This window comes from Manis pentadactyla, chromosome 7 (assembly GCF_030020395.1).
Source record: "Manis pentadactyla isolate mManPen7 chromosome 7, mManPen7.hap1, whole genome shotgun sequence".
Taxonomy (NCBI): domain Eukaryota; kingdom Metazoa; phylum Chordata; class Mammalia; order Pholidota; family Manidae; genus Manis; species Manis pentadactyla.
In genome coordinates, this window is record NC_080025.1 from 117169288 (window position 1) to 117190162 (window position 20875).

General features: G+C 41.6%; 1 pseudogene; it reads right to left on the minus strand.

The window, feature by feature from the left end:
• Positions 1-17155: 17155 nt before the first annotated feature.
• LOC118922674 (heterogeneous nuclear ribonucleoprotein A1-like) lies at positions 17156-18140 on the minus strand (annotated as a pseudogene).
• Between the last annotated feature and the right edge of the window lie 2735 nt (positions 18141-20875).

The window sequence follows — 20875 nt, forward strand, 5'->3', positions numbered from 1 at the left end:
GAGGAAGGGAGAGAGGGATGGTTAGTTTTAGAAGTGTTTTCCTCCCAAGCTCTATTATGTAAGAGCTTAAGCTCCCAGAAGTCATGGGTGAAGGACTGACACCCTTCCCTTTGTACAATGTAGTTTGGTAGTCGGAAATGAGATATTTCATCAGATGTGTTCAGAGCCAATTACAGTACTCACCTGAGAATCCTCTCCTTATGTGAATGGTGAAGAGAGAGACTAACCCATAGAATGGTGTGAGGCTTGGACTCCTGAGAAATCCTAGATCCTCTGCTTATTTCCCACACTCATCCATAGCCCACATCCTAATGTAAACCACAGCCTCCTGGAACTGGAAGACATATAAGTAGTCTGGAAGGCTAACAATGAACAATCCAGAAGAGAAATTAAGGAAATAATCCCATTTACCAAAAAATAAAATATTTAGGAATAAACTTAACCAAGGTGATTAAAGACCTGTGACTGCAAACTACAAAACATTGGTGAAAAAATTAAGAAACACACAGATAAAAAGGAAGACATCCCATGCTCATGAACTAGAAGATTTAATGTTATTTAAATGTACATCCCAAAGTGATATACAGATTCAGTGTAATCCCTATCAAAATTCCAATGACATTTTCTATTTTACAGAAAAAAAATCCTAAAATTAATATGGAACCACAAAAGACCCCAAATAGCCAAACAATCTTGAGAAAGAAGAACAAAGCTGGAAACACCACACTTCCTGATATCAAAATATATCATAGAGCTATAGAAATTGAAACAGTATAGTACTAGCAAAAAGACAGACATGCAGACCAAATGGACTGAAAAGCAAGCCCAGAAATCAACCCATGCACATAGAGTCAACTGACCTTCCTCAGGATGCTAAGATTGCACAATAGGGAAAGGATAGTTCTTTCAATAAATTGTGTTGGGAAAATTGGATATATTCACAGGCAAAAGAGTGAAATTGGACCCTTACCTTATACCATATACAGTAATCAACTCAAGATTGATTAAAGATTTAACAGTAAGACTTGAAACTGTGAAACACCTAGAAGAAAACAGGGGGAAAGGTTCATGACATTCATCTTGGCAATGATTTATTGGATAAGACATCAAAACAATAAGCAACAAAAGCAAAAATAGACAGGTGGGTAAACTGAAAAGCTTCTGCTCTGCAAAGGAAACAACAAAGTGATCAGACAACCTATGGAATGGGATAAAATATTTATATATATAACTATATAACCAAAGGTATTAATATCCAAAATAATATAAGGAATTCATACAACTCAAAGCAAGAAAAACAAATAATTGATTTTAAATTGGGTAAAGGACTAGAATAGATACTTCTTTAAAGAAGACATGAATAGCCAAAGGTATATGAAAAGATGTTCAACATCTATAATCATCAGGGAAATGCAATTCAAAACCAATGAAACAAAAAATGAAACAAAACAAAAACCCCTCTAAGAGTTATCATCTTACACATCAGGATAACTGTTGTATTTAAAAAAATGTAAGTGTTGGCAAGGATGTAGAGATATTGGAACTCTTCTGTGCTGTTGGTGCAAAAGTAAAACAGTATGGAGGTTCCTCAAAAAATAATACTACCATAGTATTTATCCAAAAGAACTGAAATCAGAATCTTGAAGAGATATCTGCACACTCATGTGTATTGTAGCATAATTCATACTAGCCTAGAGTTGTTAAGAAACAACTTAAATGCCTGTCAATAGATGGATAGATTTTAAAAATGTGGTCTAAGTATACAATGGAAAAATATTCAGCCTTAAAAAAGAAAGAAATCCTGCCTTATGTGACAATATGGATAAACCGGGGACATTATGCTAAGTAAAATACGCTGGTCACGGCATGATTCCATTATAGGAAGTATCTGAAGAAGTCAAACTCAGAAGCAGACAGGAGAAAGGTGATTGTCAGCAGGTACGGGAGGGGAAACGGGGAGCTGCTGTTCAAAAAGTATAAAGTTTCATTTATGCAAGATGAATAAATTCTAGAGATCTGTTGTATACAGTGTGCTTATAATTAACAATACTGTTCACTGAAAATTTTGTCAAAAGGGTAGATTTTATGTTATCTTTTCTTACCACACTGAAAAAAATCAGTCCAGAAGGGCTTGTGGAAGGCCTCCTCTTCCTGCTGTTCCTACCCTACCAAGAAGTCTGAATGTTCTTTGTAGAACAAAAAAAGAAGCTGTTCCCTTGTAACAATGTTTCTCCACCTCTTCACTATTGACCTTTAGGCCGGATAATTCTTTGTGGTGAGGGATTGTCCAGTGCATTATAGAATATTCAGTAGCAACCCCAGCCTGTGCCCACTAGACGCCAGTGGCAACCCCCATCCCACAGTTATGACAACCAAAAATGTGTTCAGAAACTGTCAAATGTTCCCTGGGGGCCAAAACCACTTCTGGTTGAGAAGCACTGCTTTGGAAAGAATCCCACAAGCCTCGAGTATGGCACCGAAAGTTTAATGGGGAAGGTAAGATGCAGTATTTGGAGGTGGTGTGACCTAGAAAAGTCATTTTTCTCAGGAGTGCAACGTGCCCCATAGAGAGAGTGAATGTCCCCTTTCTGGAAACAGCCTAAATTGGTAAGCACATCCAAAGCACATCTTGTTTTCAATCTTTACCTCGTTTTCTATTTCCAACAAAATGAAAGGAAAAAAATACTTTGTATTAGTTTCCTAGGGCTGCCATAACAAATTACCATAAACTGGGTGGCTTAAAACAACAGAAATGTGTTCTCTCTGGTTCTGTAGCCCAGAAGTCTGAAATCAGGGTGTCGGCAGGGCCGTGCTCCCCCCTGAGGTGCTGGAGAGAAGCCTGCTTTGCCTCTTCCCTTTCCCTGGGCTCTGGGCGGTCCTGGGCTTGTGGCTGCCTCACCCACTGTGTCTCTGTCTTCCCACGGCCTCCTTTCCGTATGCCTCTCCTGGGTGTGTGTCTAGGCCTCCTTTCCGTGTGCCTCTCCTGGGTGTGTGTCTAATAAGGACATTCCTCACTGCGTTCAGGGATCGCTCAGATAGTCCCGGATGCTCTCATCTCAAGATCCAAAACTTCATCTCATCTGCAAAGACCCTTTTTACAAATAGGTCACATTTACAGGTTCTGGGATGTGGATATACTTTGTTGAGGTCTCCCACTGAGCCCATGACATACCCTAAAACAAAGCTCCATTTTTTTTTAAACATAGAAACTGATCTTTTTATATTTATGTTTTCTTTAAGCATTTGAAACAAAAATTTACAGAAAGTTGGAAATGTAATCCAAAAGCCCTTTTATGAGATTTAGTTGCTGACATGATGCCCATCATTCCCAAATACTTTGGGCTGCATTCCCTGCAAATAAGGACATTCCTTGACACAGCCCAGTGTGAATCTCCAAGCCAGAAGGCTGACAGCGACCCAGCCCAGCAGCACCTGGGCACCCCGGCGAGCGCATTCAGGGTCCTCCAGGACCTGCTTCGGAATCACACAGGCAATGCCACTGCCCTTCGGTTTCCTTCACTCTCAAAGGGATTGTCAGTCTTTCCTTGCATCTAAACCCTCAACTCTCTTGAAGATAGAGGGCCTATGATTTGGTAGAATGTCCTTCAGCTTGGTTTGTCTGATACTTCCTCATGATCAGACTCAAGATGTGGGGCTTACTCAGGACCACTCCCAGGGTAGTTCTGCGTCTTCTCCTTGCCTTAGGTAACAGATGATCTCGATTCATACAGTTGCTGGAAATGAGGATTCCATCCCGCGGGGAAGGTGCATTCGCCATTCGCCCGTGGCTCTTCCCCCTCGTAATTAGTAAATATTCTGTGGGGAGGGCTTTGACTGTATGTAAATATACTATTTTTCACCAACTTTTAATTGAGTAGTGGGTTTATTTGTATCTGAAAGGACTCATGAACTCCTATTATATTCAATAGGTTATGATGATCATTCATTTTGATGTTCAAGCTGTATCACATTTGGTTCCAAGGAGCCCAGTCTGGCTCCATGTCTTTTTGATATGTCCCCATGATTCTTTGATCTCTTCCTTGCCTTCTGGCGCAACAAAGATAGTCTAAGCTATTTTGTACTTTCTTTGCCCCTGAAAGGAGCTCTGGGTTCCTTTCAGTGGAAAACAGACAGTGTTTCAGAAACCAGCGTGTTTGCTCTTGTACGTTTTCCAGACTCTTGTTGTGACAGTTTCTCTGCTGCTTATCTCATTCCTTCCACAGGCTGTGTGTTCACCACCAGGGCGCCCCTCCCTCCCTCTGCTAACTCTGCCTCCGCATTTCCGCCGTGGTCTCCGTGTTGGTGTTTGGAAGCACAGACTGCAGAGTCATGCGCCGCGCAGCAGGCCAGGTGCCCTGGAAAGGTCGCCCGTGAGCAGCCGGCGGGCCGGGCGACTGGCTGTGCTTGGAGAAGCTGGCTCGAGGACTCCCGGGTGGGTAACCTGAGTGGGCTTAAACATCTGAGTACGTGTGAGTCATTCCCAAGCGCAAGCAAGGATGAGGACGGATGGCAGACTCAACATCCCACACCCTGAGGACAACTGACCCCCCACTTCGCCTCCGTGCAGCTCTCCTGGGACTGACGTCGCAGGCATCTGAGTGCTGAGGACTGTTGCAAGGGCTTGCCTAACAGGCGTCCTTTCTCCTCTAAGAATGGGCGTTTGAAAGGCCTAACTACTCCAGCCATCCTCACGTCCACTCAGCTCAAGGACCTTCAGCAGCCAGGCTGTGCCAGGGCTGGGGAGCCGGGTGGTTCCCTCGGGTGGTGAATGGAGCCTGGGGCTCACCAAGGCTGGCATTCCCCACCACGCTCACACCCACTTTCCCTGGCCTTCCGTCTGTGTCCCGACTGCTGCCTCCTGGATCTGCTGATGCAAGATGCGGCCCTGCCATCCTGGTACTTCTAGCACCCTCCTGGGCTATCTGTCCCCTGCCAACCTCCCTTTCAGTATTTTTCACTGTGGACTTGACCTGACCTCTGGGCAACTATAGAGAAACCAGAAGTTCCCATGGCCAGGATTCTCACCTGGTCAGCTTGCCCACTGCACACGGGGGGACAATACATTATTACCGACTTTATATAAAGAGCTCTGTGGGCTGCACAGCTGCAGGAGAGCGGAGGCTGGAGTGGTGGCAGTGCCGAGGACAGACACGGAGACAGCTATGGGCGTGGAGAGGTCCGGAGGCAGAGACGGGCGTGCTGCATGCGGACTTGCCCTGAGGCGGGCGGGATTCTAGCACCTACCTACCACCGCGGGAATAAAGTTGGGTATAAACCCTTTCACACCAAGAACGTTTCATTGTCATTTTCAGCCTTGCCAAATCAAAAGTGAACTTGCCCAGGGCTGAAACCCATTGGCAAGACAGCAACTAATCCAGAGGCCAGCAAGAGGCCCCTGACATGCCTGGTCAGAGGGCTTAGTTTCTTCTTTTCACTGAACTAAAGGAGAGAGAGGGAGGGTCGTGGTGCGGGAAGTGAAGGTCGTGAAGAGCTGGAGCCGTGGGCCATGTTGTCCCGAGTGAAATGTAAACAAGTTAAGGGAGAGACTGAGAAAGAGGATGAGAAAGCTGAACTAAAGAGAAAAGCAGAGGTGGCCATCAGCATGAGTGAGAAGTGGAGAGTACCTACCTAGGTCTCCAACATCTTTCTGGAAACCAATGTTAGTCCATTTGAAGCCCAGCTGCACTTTGCTTCCTGTTCAGGGGTTCTGTCAGATCTCCATATTCTTACAAAGAACTGCCCCTTTTTTGTGCTAGCTTGAGTGGATTTCTATTTGTTGCCACCAAAAGAGCCTTTCTTGAACATTCTTGATGACTGCATTGCTTCAAAATCTATCAAATGGAGACTGCTGTCCTGGGAGAAGTCAGTGTTCCTCTCACCCCACAGGGCTGCTTCCCAGATGTCTCTGCAACACCAGTGTCAAACAAACCGCCCTTTGAGGTCCATGTCTGGCCAGAGATGCAGCACCCTCTTTTCTACCATCCATTGGTATCTGGACACTCTTCCATGTTCCCTAATCAACACAGACAGTTCCCTTCCCCGTCCTTCCCTTGCTGCCATCCTGGGCAACCTCAGTGGCCCTATGGCTGATTCATATGCCAAGCAGATCAGCCCTGCAGTTCCTGCCCCATCCATTCCAGAAATAATTAAAACAATGTATAAACAATGGCTTACATTATATAGCTTAGGAAATACTTTCCTGGTCATAATCTCATTCTGTTTTGATATTTGCTCCACCCAAAGCCAAACCAGACTCATCCCCTTGTAACTGCCTCATTGCCAAAACCTAGAATTTTCTTAATTTTTCTTAGAATTTCCTTATAATTTTCCTAAGGATTGCCTTAATGTTCCCTTAATGAAGACTGTCTCTTGGGCTCCTGTTTTTTCCCTTTACTTTCCCCCTCTAAGCCTTCTCTTCGGTTTCACCCAGACCCTTTCTCTTCTCTTTCTCTAGAGTCTCCATTTACGGGTCCCTTTTTTGTTGACTTAAATGGTGAAATGTCTTTACAGAAACCAACCCGTGTTCAATCTTGTTTCTCCCTGAAGCTACTGCCATTCAGCATCTTTCCATCCCCTTCTTTATACTCAACCCTCTGGCTCTGGTATCTCTTCACATATCCTTCTTCAACCCTCCAAACTGTTCCAACGGAGCCTGATTTTCTGGTGGAAAATAATGACTTCCCGATTCCTAACTGTGGTTTGACCACACAGCCCCGAGCATGTGCCTCCTTTGGCCTCCTGTGGCCTTCGCTATTTCTCCAGACTCTGAAGCTCTCTGATCTCTGTTTCCCTTTGTCACTCTAAATGTAAGCCCCTCCCAAAGTTCTCCTCTCGGTCCTGGGGCACCTCCTTGCTTTGCTTCTCTCCCAGGGCCATCTCATCCTCTCCCACAGCATCAGCCGTGTGCTGGTCACTGTCCCCACCCACATGGACTCCACTCTATCTTCTCTGTGCTCCTGACTTACATTTCCAGCTGCCAACAGGACATCCCATTTCAAGCATGGCATGTCTCAAGCTGAACTCAGTGCCTTTGCTCTAAAAATCCCCATTTTGTGTAAGTGACACCACCAACCAGCCACATACATAGACACCTTGGAGGGTGACTTCCCACAGTTAATCATTAGCTCACACTGCCTGGGGGCCACATGGTTTTGTGTCCATTCGGTAATTCAGGGCCTAGTTCCCCCTCCTTGATCAATTAATTGGCTTTACCCTTTGCCTGGTTTCCTTGTCTTCAAACTCCTTTCTTGTCAAGATTAAAACACAGGTTAAATCGTATGTTTCTGCCTCAGAAAGAGCACTGATTCCTCACAGTGTTCAGAGAAAGGCTCAGACTCCTCTGAAGGGTGTCCGAGGCCCTCCGTGGTATTGCTGGCACATCGCCCGCTACACCCTACCTGCTCCTCGGTGCGCCTGCCACACGGGTGTCCTTGCTGACCCCCGACCTATTTTTTATCCCAGACCTCCACTTTTCTGCCAAGCCACATGGGCTCATATAGTAAAACTCAGATCAGTGGCCATCTTTTCTGTGAAACCTTTGGTCCTCCCTGGACAGAACTGGCAGTAATTCCTCTTGTCTCTCTTAGGCCATTACTTTTAGCAGTTAGCTGACTTGGCCTTGAATTATAATAGGTTAGTTTTATTTGCTATGAGTTTTATTTGTTATGAGTTTTATGAGTTTTGTACTGTTTGTTCTTATCATCTCATTTAATATTTATCACAACTCTTCGAAGTGTATTGGTAGTGTCCTTTGCCAAGGAGGAAATTGGGGCTCAGAGAGGTTACGTGTCTCCTTAGGGTCACACAGCTGGTGAATGGAAGAACCAGAACATGTACCTGGTCTGCTTTACTCCAAAGCTCAGTCTCTTTTCCCTAGACCAGTTGTTCCCAATCTTCACTGAAATCACCTGGGGAATTTTTTTTTTTTTTTGTAGATAATTATTTTTTATTGAAGGGTAGTTGACACACAGTACTACATTACATTAGTTTCAGGTGTACAACACAGTGATTCAACATTTATATACATGACAATTCTAGGTACCAGCTATCACCATACCAAGCTGTTACAATATCTTGACTATATTCATTACATCCTGGTTACTTATTATTTTACCATTGGAAGTGTATAATTTTTTTTTTTTTTGTGAGGGCATCTCTCATATTTATTGATCAAATGGTTGTTAATGACAATAAAATTCTGTATAGGGGAGTCAATGCTCAATGCACAATCATTAATCCACCCCAAGCCTAATTTTCGTCAGTCTCCAATCTTCTGAGGCATAACGAACAAGTTCTTACATGGAGAACAAATTCTTACATAGTGAATAAGATCTTACATGGTGAACAGTACAAGGGCAGCCATCACAGAAACCTTCGGTTTTGCTCATGCATTATGAACTATAAACAGTCAGTTCAAATATGAATACTCATTTGATTTTTATACTTGATTTATATGTGGATACCACATTTCTCTCTTTATTATTATTATTTTTAATAAAATGCTGAAGTGGTAGGTAGATACAATATAAAGGTAGAAAACATAGTTTAGTGTTGTAAGAGAGCAAATGTAGATGATCAAGTGTGTGCCTGTAGACTATGTGTTAATCCAAGCTAGACAAGGGCAATAAAACATCCACGGATACAGAAGATTTCTCTCAGAACGGGGGGGTGAGGTTCTAAGCCTCACCTCTGTTGATCCCCAGTTTCTCACCTGATGGCCCCCCTGCGACTGTGCCTGTCTTAGGTTGTTCCTCCCTTGAGGAATCTTACCCGTCTCTGGCTAACCAGTCATCTTCCGGGGCCATACAGGGAAATGTAAAGTTGGTAAGTGAGAGAGAGGCCATATTGTTTGAAAAGGTTAGCTTTTTATTTCTTTGCATATTTATGCCCTGTAGCTTCTATGCCCAGCATTTGTCTTGAGGTATCTTTACCACTTGGAAGAATTATGATACTCGGTAAATTTGATATGAGGCACGAATTCTATTTAAGGGTTGTAATTAGGAAGGAAGAAGAAAAGCTATAGAAGTAGCAGGCAGAAGAAAACATGGGAAGATTGATTATTTCTTTGACATATCTTCTTGTAGAGTAACTTCAGCATGTATAGGTTTTAAGCTACTACTTAAATTGTGCACACACATTAACATAATAGGAGTATAGTTACATAACCAAAGCATACCTGTAATTACCAGCCATCTCCAGTGAAACCAAGAAAACCAGTTAGGACCTTAGGCATTTGTGAAAACTTATCTATGATGTGGTGGATATTGTCCAACTGAACTTGAACAGTCTGAGAGAAATCAGACAAATTAAAACAACCCATTCCTGGGGAATGTTCACATCCCATATGTTCTTTTAACAGTAAATAGTCTGTAGTTGTAAGACTTTGGAGTGCTACAATTTGCACTTCTCCTAATTCTTGATTGAGTTCCAACAGTATAGATCCAGTCAAATTTGTTGTTTTACTGTATGCACAGGCCAGCTTAGATATCTCCTTCCTCATTCCCATGGCAAGTCCAGGAACTTCACCTGGGGAATTTTTAAAAACGATTGCCCCACTGGACACTTTTTCCCAAATTTGAAGGCTGACAAAAACAAGCAGAGAAAGGAATTAATTATCTGGCTAATATGAGCCCCAAATTAATTTCCAATGAAAATTTCCATATCAGTATAAAGAAATTAGGAAGCACAGGCCAGAGTTAAATTTTAAAACTAATTGATCCTCAATTGCTTTTCTTTGGTCAGAGGAGCCGCCTCCTGGTGTCCTACAGCCCCTCCCCTTTCTCATTCCCTCCACAGCTCCACTTTGTCATGATTCATCTCTACAGACTGCCCCCAAGATAGAGCCTGCCTTTTTTGGAGAAGTCAGACAAGGAGAACATGTACAGAAGGGGTGGACCATGCCAACGATCAGGTAATATTTCCTGAGCCCTCAATGGTGTTCCTGTGGCAGGCTGTCACAGCCATTCACTGCCCCAGAGATAGCCAGAAAAAAATCTCTGGGTCAGTGTGGATAAAATGAAAGTTCCTGTGGCCAGGATTCTCAACTGGCCCTGGTGGGCTAGCTCACTACACAGGTGTGGGCAATATGTTGTTATTGACTCTATATAAAGAGCTCTGCCCAGTGCTCTGGGTGACATGGTGGTATGGCTGCAGGAGAGCAGAGGCTGGAGTGGTGGCAGCACAAGGACAGAGGCCCAGAGGCAGAGACCAGCTTGCTACATGGAGACTTGCTCTGAGTGAATGAGATTTTAGTGATTGACCTGCCACCGTGGAAATAAGGTTGGGTATAACACTTTTGCCAAGGACAGAGGCCTGGAGGACGGCTGTGCGGACAGAGGGGCCCAGAGGCAGAGACGGGCTTGCTGCATGCAGACTCGCTCTGAGTGAATGGGATCTTAGTGACTGATCTGCCACCTGGAAATAAAGTTGGGTATAACCCTTTCACCCCAAGAACATTCTACTGTCATTTCTTTGGTCACACGGAATTCATAGTGAACTTGCCTGGGGCTGACCCCCATTGGCGAGACAGCCACTCCCCATGCTGCTTTTACTATTCCGTTTGTATAATTTGAAGTTATTCTATCACAGCCGAATGTACGGAAGGAATTTTGAAAACTATACTACCTCTTTAAAGTGTTCTGTTCCATTTAAGACTTTATATCTCTTATTTCCTTCCTGGTGGAATTTAATACTATCACCCGATAACACTGCTGTGAATTTACATGAACCTCCTATCTAGTGAGTAGGATATGCATTCTTGTAAAATCCTATTAAAGCTTCTGTGTTGCTGCCTCTAAGGAGCAAACAACTCAGAAGACCTTTCAGCATCTATGAAGCCATAAAACTACTCTTCCAATGTTATTGGATTCAGATGTTGGTCATTACTAGCAATAATCTAGAACATATGAGAGCTATGAACATCCTTTCTGTCTGCTTAAAGTTCTGGATTAAATCATTCACCAAACTTCATTTGGAGTCCTCCCTATGTGCCCACACATACAGTGTCTGTAATACAGGGCCAAGACCTGACTGGAGCCAGTGCCTCACCAAGGGGTGCTCTGTTATAAAGAGGCCTAAAGCTGAGTTAAACAGTCTCAGTTAAATGATGTACTAAGGCAGTGTGAAGACGTGCTGCAGGGCCTCACATGGGAGTGCTAAACCAATGGTCTAGGTGCCTGGCTTGTGTGGAATGCAGGTAGGAGACGCAGGTGGAGATCTCACCTTCAACTTTAGAATCTAAGCTTCTTAGATTGCAATACCAGAGAGTCCTATCAGGAAAATATTTCCCAGGTCATCTCAGCTCTCATCTGAGGTGTATCTGAGGGTCTGCAAGAGTTCACAGGTAGGGGTGGCCATGGAGGCCTTCTGGTAGTGAGGTGTGCACTCAACTTAGCCTTCCCGCCATTTACCCTCTTCTATCAGCCAGAGCCCAGTCAGGAACCACATACCATACCAGTTATGTTAACAGACAATTTAATATAAAGAATTAGTACCAGGTTCTGGAAAACATAAGGAAACTGAGCTATTAGACAGACAGGAAGTGCAGGAAGCAGCTGCCACCTGTAGGGTTAGAGGAACAAAGAGAAAAGGTTGTTGTTATTAGAAAGCAGAAACCTGAAGAGATCAGAAGCAGGGGTGCTGACCGGCTGGCACTGGGACCCCTTCTAGCCACAGGAAGGCTGGTTCTGGAGCATGGGGAAACCTGCTGTCGGAACTAGCTGCTGTGGCAGGAAGAGCTTTGGCTGGAATAACACCCACAGGATCATCCCACAGAAAGGACAGTGTCCCTCCTCCTGGGGTCTTGCAGTCGCCCTGTAGCTCCTCCTTCTGGAAGAGCTTCTCAGGAGCAACTGGCAAACAGAACCCTGCTCAGCCCTCCTCCGTGAGCCACACAGAGGCTGGGTTTGGGGCTATCGCAGTCTAATTCCCAGCCCTGGAAGAAATGGGAATAGGGGGCTGCTACAGGCAAGGGAGACAGTTTAAGCAAAGTAGTAATAATGTCCACCATGTGCAACCATCCACTTTGTATCATTTTACCCCTTCTCTCATTAGTCCTCACATAGACCTTGTGAAATCAGTAATGGTATTCACCCATGACAAAGGAACTTCTATAGCTTGGAGAGGTTCAACAATCTCCCCACGCTTGCCCAGCGCGTGGGGGACAGAACAGGGACCGAGCGCGGATCGTCTTGGCGAAGCTCCTCCCTTCCCAGGATGCTTGGTGTTTGCTGGGAATGTGCAGGTGCGCTCTAAGAGGACTGAGTAGTTTGACTAGAAACTTGGGAACAGATTCGGAAAGGTAAGTTGTGGCTAATTTGTGGAGGGGTAAGGGATTTACGCATTTTTAGGCATTGGGAACCTGTGAAAAGTTTGGAACACAGCAGTCATGGTGAAAATCTCTTTTACGGTTATTTGGAACCAGTGAGCAAGATGAATTGAAAAGAGGAATCTGGTGTCATTGAGCTTCATTGTGAATTAATGACAATAATTTAGAAATGAGGTGATAAAGGCATCGGCTTGGGGAGTGGCAGTGAGAAAGAGAAGGAAGGAGAGAACTATTTGTAGGAAGGGAAGGATGGGAATGGACAGATCCAGATATTGTATGGAAAGTAGGACGCATGGATAATTCTAAAGTTTTTGGGTCTAGGTAACTAGCACAATGATACTGCCTTCAGAAGTAACAATTCTGGGAATTCTGGGAATTCTGGCATGTTCTTCCTTTTAGAAGGTGGCCTCTTTTCTTCCTGCACTGTCCGGACCCGGCCAGCACGCCGTGAGGGCACAGGATTGCCGGTGCTCTGCCATCTCTCCCTGGATCACCTTCAGTGGAGCAGATAATTTAGAATTAATTGAGAGATAACTACTTATTGTGTAGTCAAGGAAAATATTAGATTGGAAATTAGGAACCGGGTTCTATCAACCTGCTGTTATTCGCTGTGTGTTTTACTTTATTCAAGTCCTCCAGTAGTTTGGCTAGAGGATTTATTGCGATATTCATCATCACCACCCGGGGAGCTCTGCGAGACTACCACCCCCCCGACCCGCCTTCAGAGCGTTCCATGCAGTTTATCTGGGATAGGACTTCATTTTTTTGCCTAGGGTGAGGCCTGTGTGGGTTGTGGCCAGTAAGGGGGCAGCTAGGAAGCAGGGTAGGGTAGAGAGCATGGCTGGGACCTAGTCTTTTTTTTTTTAACCAGCGTGTCTGGTTGTCTATTTGCCTCCTCACATACATTCTCAGCTGACTCCAGAGGGTTTCATTAATGCAAACCCCAGACTCTAGGGTTGTTGGTGCAAGAAGAGCACACACCTAGAACCGTTTTCCCCATTAAGGAAGGTGAGCACCTTACAAAGTAAAGGGCCAAAGAAGGAAAGGGCTCTGCTTACCAGTGGAGAGACAGCCCAGTAGGTATTTTAGATTTTCAAAGCCTCAACCAAAGAAAACACCTTTAAAATTTCAACTGGATTTATATAAGAAAAGCAAGAATCCTCCACTCTATCTTTCTTATTTCTTGTGGGTTCCAGGGCTCTCTGAGAGGGACAGGTTCTGCACATGACTACAGTTCTCAGAGGGGCAGCATATTGTATTTCAGAGGTCCAAGGCCAGTAGAGCCCCAGTTCCCCCAGAGGGGAGGTACGAAAGCCAGCCCTTCAGGCAAAGCATAATCAAAACCACCTCTGTGATTCTCTTAAAAGATGAAGATGGTGGAAACCTGCTTGTACAGTTCAACGGTTTTTCCTCTAGTGTTGAAAGATTGCTTGTTGTTCCCTTAAGCCCTTAAGGGATGGTTGGTTTGAGTTTACAAAGGACCATTTGTACCCAGAAGCAATGTCTTTAACACAAAATGTGCACCTAGAGGGCTGCGAAGTAAGTGGAGAGAGGCTGTGGCCCAGAGGCAAGGAGCTGAAGGAAGCTTTGGGAGTTCTCACAGTCCTCCAGACTATGATATCCCCCCCCACCGAAAGCAGAGGGCACAAACTAGCTTTTTAAACTTGTGCATCTGGGTAGTGTAACTACCTGGTATAGAAATGAAGGCACAGATCAGTTTGTTACAATTTCATTATTAGAGGAGTTAATTGTGTGCCCAGCCTTAGTGATGCTAACGGAAGGCATTAAACTCTCCTCACCCACCATGGAGAGAAGTTGTAACAGAACCTTTAAAAAAATTCCTGTGGCTTCTCAGTTTGCAGAAGAGCCCTGGAGGCTTCTGGTAGGGAATGAATGGGGAGAGCCCATACTCCTGTTCCTGAAATTGAAATTAGACTCTCATTTTCTAAGAGTCTAGTTATTTTACTTTTTTTAGATCTGTTTTGAAGAGCGTGGCACTAACAAATATCTGCTGGCATGAGGGGACTTGAAGAGTGCCAAAGGGGAATTCCTTCTGTGAGAATCTGCTGGGGATCCAGGCTGGGTGCAGACAATGGTTCCAGCACACAGGTAGGTGGGCTGGAGAACCTTTGGACCCGGCCACCAGGCTGTGTTGCTCTTTGAGGACAGTGGCTGAATTTGTGAGTGAAAATGAAAAGAGCCATATACCCTGGGAGCCCAAGGGGGAGTTTTGGGTTGTGCAGGGTCTGGCCCAGCAAGAATATCACCTGATTCTGAGCTAGAGTCCTTACATCTCCGTGTCATTACTGTTCAGTGATGGCACCTTCCTTTAGAAGTCACAGAAGCAATGATGCCCAGAGACCAAAGAGGCTTTCCAGTTAAGCTGTTTGAACATAATGACCCTCTTGGGCTCAGTGAGTCCATGGAACTCGGACAGTTTGAAGTGAGAGCATCAGAACAGAGATCCTGGATTCGTGCTAATTAGGATACATGGATGAACAAAGAATTGGGAAAAGTGTGTAAAGTTGGTAAAAAGGTTATACAAGTTATACTAGCTTTTAAGATCTAGTTATTTATTTGTAATGGGAGTAAGAACAAAGAGTATGGGGGAATACAGTTCTTAGCAACATGCTAATATTTATGTGTTTCAAGACAACCATTTCTCAGAGATCATTAGGCACTTGAGATCTTTTTTTTTTTTTGATCATCTATAGGAAATCAATCAGAGTGTGAATTTCTGATGCTTTCATGAATGGGTCATAATATATGTATACTTAAGATTTACTTGGAGACACTTTCTGAGCCACATGACAAATAGGAAACTATGGAAATTACCACATAAAATTAGTTTTATTGTCTTTAAAAGTGTTTAGAAGTACTTAATGAGTAATGGTCTTCTGTTCTTTAATTTAATTGTGCATTATTTTCCATCAGATTAATACTAAGAAGCCAATATTGTCATCTATTTGTGTCTGTCAGGAAAACTTCTACAGCAGTTTTCCAATTGTAGTCAACCCACAAAATGTCCTTAGCAAGAGGTTAGTTTGTATATTTATGCAGAGAGTCAACATCGGATATTATCTTGATCTGTATTGTGTCCTACACTTGAAGAAAACTTTTTAGAGAACATAAATCAAAAATTGCTTGCTGAACAGTTGAATCATTCATGTATTCATTCCTTTATTTTAATAGACTATTGATTATTTGCTGCATACCTGGTGTACTATAGTTGAATCAAGAGTGATAAGTGAGAAGGCAAATTGGTGCAGAGAATGGGAGGGAGGGAGAGAGTGAGCCTGCCCAAAGGAAACATTTGTGATCATTGTTGGCTAGTCTTGCATTTGAATAATAGCTTTATAGATTAATTTTAGTAAAAAGTTGACATTTTACAATATTAGGTCTTTTTATGATCTTTCCATTCATTCAAAGTATCTCTAATTTCCACTACTAAAGTTGTGTAGGGTGTTTCTTACAGTTCTGCATAGTCATTGCTGTCTTTATCTAGGCATTTGTGTTGCTATTATGGCCAATGGAATCTTAACCAGTTTTCTGCTTTTGGTCTAAATTCTCCTACAACCTCACCTAAAAATCTGTTCTCCTTTTAGATTGATTAAAAAGTTTTAAAAATTGTTTTTATCTCTTTGCTAGATAGGAAATTATGCTTTTGTGTTTTAATGGTTATCCTTAAAATCTGCACATGCTTACTTAATAATATCTAAAGTTTATTCATATTTCTACTCTCCTTCTCAACAATATGAAAAAACAAAATGCTTAAATGTGGTCACTGCCCTTCCATCTTGATATTGTTGCTAATACTTTATTTCACCTTATTTCATTACCAGAAATTAGTAATTATGAGTTATTTTTATGTATTCATTATTGTAAGTTTAACTGCTATGTACAAATTTCCTTGTTCAGTGTTTCCTCTTGCATTCCTTTTGAAATATATTTCCTTTCTCCTGAAGTTTCTATAGATAGGATCTGCTCTTGGTAGATTTTGTTTGTCTGAAAATGTATTTATTTTACTCTTGTTCTTCAATTATATATCAGCTGGATATAAATTTATAGATTGATATTTATTTTCTTTCAAAATACTCCATTGCTTTGAAAATACTCCATTGCCTTCTTGTTTCCATTATTGCTTTGGAAAAGCCTGTTTTGGATCTGATTTTATTTTGTAGGTAACTTGTTTTTTCTTTCTGATAGCTTTTGACATCTTCTCTGTTTCTTCTACTTTGCACTTTTTCTACAGTATATTTTGGTGTGGATTTATTTTATTTTTACTTTTTGGAACCTGTGCTTCTTGAAACTGAAGGTTTAAAATTTTTATCCATTCTGGAAAATGCTTGTCTTCTCATTTTCTCTCTTCTGTCTTTCTGGAATTCCTATTATTAAGACATATGATAAACCTATTCATTCTACCTTCCATATCTCTTAACAACTTTTGTATTTTGCATTTATTTTTATCTTGGACAGCATTCTGGGTAATTTGCTTAGGTCTGTCTTCTACTTTCTAACTCTATCTTTAGCTCTGCTTTTCTGTCCACCACATCCACTGAGATTTTTTTTTTAAGTCACATTTAATCAGCATCATGATCAGCTATTATATATAGCAATCAACAATTTTTGTGAACAGAAAAGCCCCTTATTAAATCCTTTTGCTGAAATGCAGAGCACTTCCCACAGAACAGAACTAAAATATTTATACTATAGTTAGTCACAAATACAGTCCGTATTTTTTTTCCTGTAGCAGTTAGGCCCTGCCACTGTGGTCCCCAAACCTATTGTAACCTATAGCTTTTCTGTCACTTCTGTGCCTCTCCTCTTCTGCTAAGCTTTTTCTGGGAAGTAATCAAATTCTTCTGCCCAATCATAACCACTGATATTGCTTAGACACCTACAACCACCTTGGTTTTGTGGTTTGGCAAAGTATTGGTCTCAACCACCTTAAGGACTACAGTTTCTGCCTCCAAAGTTTCTTCTCTTCACAGGTCCAGAATTTGAAGATTGCTTGTTGTAATTGCTGAAGTTATTGTAGCTTCCATCACCTCCAAAATTGATTCCATTTCTACCAAGTCCATTGCTGCCATCATATTCACTGCCACCATGGTTTTCAGCAAAGCCATTACAACCCTTGAAGTTTCCTCCACAAACAAGTTGTCATTCCTTCTCAAATAACCTCCGTAACCATTGCCAAAGGTTTCAGAACTACCTTCACCTGGATGAGGCACTGGACATTTCTTGTTTAGCCAGAGCTCTTATTACTTCATAGTTATGACTATTTACAGTATGGTATTTCTGAATGAATCTTATCCATGGAGGTAAGGTCACCAAAGGTTAAAAAATCAAAGCCTCCCTTCTTGTCATCACCCTAATCAGTAATGATTTCAATCACCTCAATTTCCCTATACTGTTCAAAATAATCTCTTACATGATATTCTTCAGTGTCTTCTTTAATGCCACTAACAACAGTCTTTCTCATAGGTAACTTGCCCCTGGTCTTTGAAAACCTTCTCTTAAGACAGCCCTTGTTGGTTCTACGGCTCTTCCATGCATGTTGTGTGGTCTTGCCTTCATAACCGTGCCTGCGTGCACCACGATGGCATATGTGAAGACCCAGAGTTTCTTCAGTGTGTGGGGTTTGGATCTTTCATTATCACACAAACTGTGAGTGTCCCTAAGGCTCCTCAGTTTTTTTACTGGTTACTTTAAAGTTCAAACTTTTAGTGAAGAGGTTTGCAGTTCTTTGAGAGGCTCTAAATTTTACACAATGGCAGCCAGAGGAAAGACTTTAACAGTGAGTCCTCAGCTGTGACCACAGGCAGACAATCACTGAGTTTTTACACTGAGTTTTTAATATTAGTGGTTATATTTTTAATTTTTGGGTTTCTTTTTAGTTCCTTTTCAACTGTCTTTTAGCTTAATCTTTTTCCTTTAAATATTATATACCTTAATTATATTGTTTAGTCATTTTAATTTTTAAAATCATTCCAAAACAGATTATTTTAAGAGTCTGTATATAATAATTTTGTTATGTGATATTTTGGGAAGTCTAAGCTTATGGCTTGGTTTTCGTGACTCTCAATCATGGTGGCTTATGTTCTTGTGTGTTTTGTAATTTTAGATTATGAACTCAGGTTTGGCGAAGCTTTATTTGTGAGAATACTTTACAGCCTGTTGAAAATGTGACCCTCAGAGAGGTTTTGTTCTTGCATTTATTAGGCTCCTTAATCTAGAACTATTTTTTTTCTTGTTTTAGTCTAATTTCTTGACTAGGCAATTCCTGGAACATACAAGTTATATTAATTCTGACATTAAGCTAAGTGAAGAGAGGCTGGTACCTGTAAATGGTCAGAGCTGTAAATTTATTTTAATTAGTTGTGCCTTACCCTGATGCCTTTGCATGGCAAACTAGTTCCCAGTTGGTTCTCTGTGCTGGTGGTCAGATTTTTACTTTATTGAATGTATAACCCTTTGTAAGTTCTGACTCTGTGTGGGAAGGGGTGGGATGTTGTGTCCTAATTTCAATTCCTCACTTTAAGAAGGGCTAAGACTTTGTTTCATGCACTGACATGGCCTTTAAAACCCAAGCTTCTAGAGAGGGATATTGGTAAATCTCTTGCTTTCTCTTCATTGTTGGCCTCTGGAGCTCTGTTATTTGCTGGTGGAGATGGGGAGAGAGTTTCCTTTACATTTCAAAGGATGGTTATTTTATTTAATGTCAAATGTCAAGGCATTTTACAGCAGGAGGCTTCTTTTATGGGATATTTATTCTGCCATATTACCAGAAATAGAAGTCCCATTTATTTTACTCACCTTGTTCAGTGCTATTTCCCCAACATTGGGGAAAATACCTGGTAGGTGGTAAATTGTGCCAGATGTTTGTTGAATAAATAATTGTTGAACTAAGGAATGGCATTAAATAACATTCATGCATTTTAAAAGAAAAGTTCTGAAGTTAGTTTCTTAATCCCCAGCCAGCATTGGTAAGAGTAGAATTTTAGGCCCCATTCAAGGTCAATGAAAGGAAAATGTCATTTGGGGGAGAGTTGTTGCCCCTCATGGTTGTCAATATAATCTACCTAGGGATCTGATTCTGCCAAAGTTGTTAGAAAGAAAAATGCTTACATGTCCAAGAAATAGGAAAATTGCTTCTTGCTTGCTTATTTATTTATTGTAAGGACTACCTTTTTTATACTCTCACATTTCTTAGCAGCTTAAAATGTGTATCTAGGGACAGTTTCTATTTTTTTTCCATCATGAGTAAACATGAATGTAAATCTATTCCATACACTCCTAGAGTAATTGTGATAAAAATTCACTCTCTCCTCTGATGCATCATTTAACATTCTATTTAGGCAAAGATTCTTTCTTGCTCTCCTACACCCCTCGATATTCATGTAAGGACTTGTCCTTGGTCCCCTTGTGTTCTGAAGATACTTTTCTTCTGATTTGGCCACCATTAGAAACAATCCCAACCACAAGGTTGGATGTAGTGAGCAGTCTATTAGAGATCAACTGGAAGTCAACGCCAGCGACATACATAACTGCAGCCCCACTGGACTGTTTCTAGATTGGAAGGTAGAGGAGAGATCACCTGCTGATCCTAGAAGCATTATCTAGTAATGTAGGATTACACAAACCCATCCAGTTTGCTTTGTGGAGAAAAGACCATGAAGATCTCAGGTTAAACAATGTGAAAATATTATTATTGCTAATAGATGCTATATCATAGTTAGATGCATTTTATACCTTTAAAAATACTTTAAAATACATTATTACATTTGAAAACAATTCTGAAAATTTTTTTCTTGGGCATTGTTGCTAAGGAAATTCTAACTGTCTTCCTTCTTCAACCTAAGAAGAGAAGACTATTATGAAAACTATTTTTTAAAAATTATTGATATGCTAATTCAACCTGAGTAATCAAACATTAAGTAAGTGTTTGGGGAAAACTTAAATAAATTGTGATTTGTTTCATGTTTGAGTTGATCCATAATATTTTTAACATCTTCAACTGTGGATTGAATCTCCACACGTCAAAGTATATTTCTTATGACCAGAAACCTCAGGTTTTCTAGGAGAATCTCAAAACTATTTTATTTTAAATAAAAGTGCTTTGTTAAATGTATAACTAAAAGTCTTTGCTTTCTGGTAGACTTTTGTTAAATGTGTATCTACATATGATTTGCTGTCTGGGGTGTATATAAATTAAATAAGAAATCATAGAAATCCTTTAGCAGTCCACACATCCCCCATTTTTTGTTTGGAAGATGTGGTCCTCAGTCATTTTCAATAGCCTGTTAGAATACTTCTCACTGTGTTTCCATCAGAGGAAGTTCTGATATATTAGAAAGGACACTGGAATGAGAGTTAGAAGACATTGGAAAAAGAATTAGGAATATATGAGTACAGGTTCTGCCTCTTATAAGCCTTTTTTATGATCTTGGGCAAATTACTAGATCTCTCTGACACTTGCCTCATCCAGAAAGGATAATCATGTCTATATGGACAGGTGATTCTAAGGACTAAATCCAATCATCCATGTGA